This window comes from Myotis davidii, unplaced genomic scaffold (assembly GCF_000327345.1).
Source record: "Myotis davidii unplaced genomic scaffold, ASM32734v1 scaffold1105, whole genome shotgun sequence".
In the NCBI taxonomy this organism is placed as follows: Eukaryota; Metazoa; Chordata; class Mammalia; order Chiroptera; family Vespertilionidae; genus Myotis; species Myotis davidii.
The window spans coordinates 503480-508963 of NW_006296063.1; positions in this window are offsets into that span (position 1 = coordinate 503480).

Consider the following 5484-nt stretch of genomic DNA (forward strand, 5'->3'; position numbering starts at 1 on the left):
AGCGCTCAAATCCCCCGGCACCAGGAATCCCGCGGATCGCCTTTCCCCAGTCAGGGGCTGTGCCTGTCCCAAGGGACGCAGCTGTCTGCCACGCGGTCTCCCTCCGACCGTCTGGGCTCAGAGGTCCGGCAAACTTTCCTGCCCAAATCCCTGGGTTCCTTTTACCTTTCCAGGGGAGTTCTGCTCTTCCCGGCTGCAAACCGTCTCACCAGCTGAGCCCTTTCGCCAACTCGGGGTGGGTGCTATTAGTTTCAGCTGCTCACTCCATTTGCTCCGGGACAAGACCTGGGACGCGTCTGCCTATATCGCCGCCATCTTCTCTCTCCTACAGAGAAAATAATTTTGGACAAATTACCAAAAAGTGTGATAGATGGGTTTGAAGATTTACTTGACTTATTCTATGCCCACCAACACTTGAGCATAATCATTACTAGATCTTAGATTTAGTTGAGACAGGTTATAAGCCAGGACAAGTGGAATAGGGAAACTGAGACAGATAACTAAATGGTCAAGCAGTTTACAGCCATTTATTAAATCCAAAAATCCTACCTTCCCTAACTAAGAACACTTCAGAGTATATAATTTACACTTGTCCCCAACCAGAGGGTAAGTAGCATAAATCACCCTACACTGGGAGATAGATAACAGAAATCCAATTAGTGCTATTTGTGCCAACCACACCTAAGAACAGATGAAGCTAGGGGACTAAATCCCACTTGGGTGTATCACCATAAAGCTGATGAATATTCTATTGAGATCCTCTCCTAAGACCTCTCCTAAAAGTCCTGCCTTTAGAAAACAGTTAAGAACCCTCAAGAGAACGACCCAGTTGGGCTCACTCTGAAGTATACCCACACCTTTCTTCCCTCTCAGATGTGCAACTTTACTTTTTTCTCCTAAACTCTAAGGCAGTGATCAGCAAACTCATTAGTCAACAGAGCCAAATACCAACAGTACTTCTTCAAAATAGACTCGCCCAGGCCGAAAACTGACTTCTGTGCATGGGCCATGAAGTTTCAATCGCACTGTACGTGTGTGCCCGCATGGTATTTTGTGGAAGAGCCACACTCAAGGGGCCAAAGAGCTGCATGTGGCTCACGAGCTGCAGTTTGCCTACCACGGCTCTATGGGCCCCCACGAGACTTGCAACCAGGAGAGCAGCAGGCAGTGACAGCTGGTCCCTCAGGCTAACCCCCTGGATCTGCCTCCAAGACTCCCTTCCTTCTGACTTTTCAATGAGCTAACAGCAGCCTTGACATGGCTCTCTTCTGTCAGTGTCTTTTACTTCTCAGTGAGTTCACATAGCTTGCGTGGCTCACTTTCCTATAACCTTTCTAGAGAGCCAAAGAATGCACTACCTAAGCTTTCTTCTGTTGCTTCTTCTGCTCTAGACTTTTCAGTGCTTCACCTTAGCTCACTACTTTCCTGTAATGTTCCTAGAGAGCCAAAGCAGAGAACCACCTAAATTCTCTTCTGTTGCCTCTCCTTTCCTAAGCCCTTCCTTGTTTCACTGTCCCCAGCCATACTCTTGCCCTGGCCTTATGGCTCCGTTGGTTGAAGCATCATCCCATACACCAAAATGTGGTGAGTTTGGTCTAGCCCAAGAATATTTTTCCATGATTTTTAGAGAGAGTGGAAGGGAAAGGAAGAGACAGAGAGAGAGAAACATCAATGTGAGAGACATCAATTGTTTGCCTCTCACACAAGCCCAGACAAGGGCAGAGGATCGAGCCTGCAACTGAGGTATGTGCCCTTGATCAAAATCAAACTCATGACCCTTCAGTCCATAGGCCAAGGATCTAACCACTGACCAAAACTGACCAGGACTCACTGTCTCCAGCTTTAATAAACGTACTCTCAAAATCACCTGGACTTGTGTCTTGAAATCTCTCCTGCACAGTCAAAATCCACACACTACTGGCAGCTCCAAGGCAGGCCGGCTGTGGCCTGGTCCCTTTTTGGTGACATTAGTCACTATTACTGAGAGGAGTTAGTTTGACACACAAGCTGACAAGGCAGGGGTCCAGTGGAAAACAAAGGCAGGGGCAGACATGGCAGTTTGAGTAAGTCTAATCACAGAAACCAATCATGCAGGAATAACAAAATGTTTTTAGACACAAAGCGGGAGGTATGTGAAGCTAGGGAGGGTCTGCAAGAATAAGGTGAACTGACACATAAGAACAAGGAAAGTTCAGGTCCGTTAATGGGCAAGAAAAATTGAGGGAATCAATCAGGTGGCCACAGGGGTAGATATAGAGCAGGCTTGTAGCAAATATATACCCCTAGACTATAAGGCTTCACAGAAAACTCATTATAGGGCCTCCCTCCCCATGTGGGGAGTCTGAATCTGCTTGTAATAAAATTTCCACACATTTGCTTAAATCTTCTGGTCTGTGATTTCATTCTTTGGCTTCACAAGACACGACCCTGGGAAAAAACCTTGGCTCGCCATCCTGGTTATCATTATTAGTTCTAAATGTTATTCTAGGTGGTTACAGAGGAGGTGACAAGTTTCCAGGCCAAATAAAAGCAGCATACTTGTGCAGCTCCATTTCTGGAGAAGAACACGGTATATCTCTGGACCATGTATTGCCTTCTTGCCCCATAGTCCTTCCCATGTTACCTTCCACCTATTCTCCAATCACCTTTGCCCTAGTCTGCCTGAGAGCAGTTCACTCATTGGGACTCAGAGAGAGCCAAAAGCACAGAGTCCAGTACCTGATCCCTGTTGATGAGGAGAGGGGGCTCTTGGCTCAAGAAGGCAGGGAGGAGAGGTGGGGCAGATGAGAGGGCTCCGGCAGGTCTACTCAGCATGAGGCAAGTGGTGATGTTAGGAAAGCTTATGTATGTGTGAGATCAATAGAAGTCACCACACCCTCAGGACCCCAGCACTCCACAATCTTTCTCACTTCTGGAGGTTTGAATTGCTCACAGACTACAGCCCAACCTACATGGTGGCTATCTTTTTTTTTTTTTTTTGAAACACTACTTTTATTTTATTTTTTGTTGTTCATAATCTTCACATGAGGATATTTTTTTCATTGATTTTTAGAAAGAGTGGAAGTGAGGTGGAGAGACAGAGAAAGAGAAACATTAATGTGAGAGAAATATCGACTGGTTGTCTACCACAAATGCCCTATCCAGGGCCTGGAATGGAACCTGCAACTGAGATAAGTGCCCTTGACCTGAATCAAACCGGGGACTCTTCAATCCGCAGGCCAATGCTCTATTCACTGAGCAAAACTGGCTAGGACCATGGTGGCTGTCTTGCATGTTCACTGCTCAGAGGCTGGTGCCAATATCTGAAGGCACTTCTTCCCTTTGGCCCACCACTACTTTCACACAGATCCCAGAGGGTCGGATAGATGAGTGTCATCTGTGTGAGAGAATAGGCTTTGCAGCAAACCACTTAACTCTTCAGTGTCTCAGTTTCTTTGTTGACAATTTGGGGTTAATGACATTTACCTTGAAGAGGCAGATTAAAATAAATAATGCATGCAAAGCAGCTATTTATGTTAATTAATTCTTCACCTGAGGTCACTGGAATCTCATGGGGGGAACTAAAACCTTAATCTGAGAGTCACTTCAGCTTGGAAATATATATCATTAGGTATTCTCAATAAGTTTACACCTTCACTCCCCACCCCCACCCCCATTAATGTAGTCTGACTTACAAGGAGAAATTTGTGATGGTAGTAACTGCTAATTTCTCTACTGCTCTGTAGAGGACTTGGCACTTTTGTTCTGTCCTGTAGAAGGAAATCCAGCCTTATTTTCCCTTGCCCAGTGCCTCCCATTGTGGCACTCTGTGGGTTGCCCTGTTAGACACAAATCCCATATCAAGACTGGCTACATAATTTGTTGAGTTCAGCACAAAATAGAAATGTGGGACCCCTTATTCAAAATGATTAAAAATTTCAAGATATGGACAGTAGAGCATTAAATACAGCATGAGCCTCATGTGACTAAACTGGTTGAATGCCCATGAAATGGACCTTTCCCCAAATCTATCTCCAGTGCCCTGATCCTTTTGAAAGACAGTCCAGAGCAAAGTCTTATATTAATCTGAAATATATTTACACTGGAAAAGATACCTCTGAGCAAAGAGTTCCCTCCAGGCTGTTCTCCAAAGAGCTCACCGGGCAGCTGTCTGGTGATTATGGACAGCTAACGCCCTCAGAATCAGAGTTCTGACACCACACCCCTGGTGCATAACTAGGTCTCCTCTGTCATCAACCAGTAACTGCCTTTTTTCCTGCTGTTAATTTTTTCCATTGTTTCAAGTGACTTGATTTGAATAAACTTTTGTTCAACTAATGTCTTAAAATTTTTAATATGCCTCAGTTTATCTTTTAACAGCTCTATTATTAGTCCATTCTTTAGAAGGTTAAGTTTACCATAACTAATATAAGAGGTAAGGGTGTTCATTTTTTTATGTCCCCCTCTCAGCCAGTGATCTGGAATTGGATGCTCATACTTACTAAACTCAAGAAAGAAGCCACCAATTCCTCAAGATTTGTGGTTATCAACTTGTTACTTGGCCTCACTCAGAGAAAAGTACCTACATGTGGCACTTCTTGTCATGCCAATAATTGGCAGCTGGCCTTCAAGGGAAGTCACTCTTACAAAAAGGCTCCAGGGAAAGAAAACAACACTAGGTAGAAAGGATTTGGTCCTGGTTTTGAGATTGGGGACCTCATTGCAAGCCTGAATGGTATCTTCCAGGCTTCCAGCTTTCTTGACTTCCCCAAGATTGATAAAGACTTTGTATCCTTCAAAGTCTATGCTCAGGGTGGCTCAGGCTTAGAAGCAGGGAGAGCATATTCTTTTACTCATATAAAAATAATTATTTGGTTGTAGGAAGGCCCCAAGATGAAGACTATCTCCAAATTCTCCAAGCTGCTTTATATTTTCCAAGAACATTATGCTTTATTTCAAAAAACTTTAAGGAGCAAGAACAGAAATGAAACAAATACTCAATGAGCTATCTTAGGAGGAAATGAGGTCAGGTTATGAGGATTGTTCTTTTTTTTTTTTTTTTACAAAAAGCTGCCTCTGGAGGCTGGAACAGACTGGCACTTGAGTTAGTAGCTCACTGAGGGAATGTGGAATGCCACTGCTGATATACAGGGCTCAGAATCCAAATCCATTGATGTAACAACTGGGACACTAAGGCCCAGAGATGGCAAGGGGCCTGCCTATGTCACCCAGAAATTCAGTGGTGGAGTTTTGATAATAATTTATTTGACTACCCCCTTGTGTAATTACTGCCCTAGCCTGAATCCGGGGCAACCAGGCTGGCAGGGGAGGACAGTTAGGGGTAATTGGGCCAGTAGGGGAGCAGTTAGCTGGCAGGGGAGTGGTTAGGGGGTGATCAGGTTGTTCTCAGTTCTTTTTTCCTTTTGATTTTCTCTATTCTAGCTGTTTATCCTATCTAATAAAGAGGTAATATGCAAAGTGACCATCATTCCAACACAAAAATGC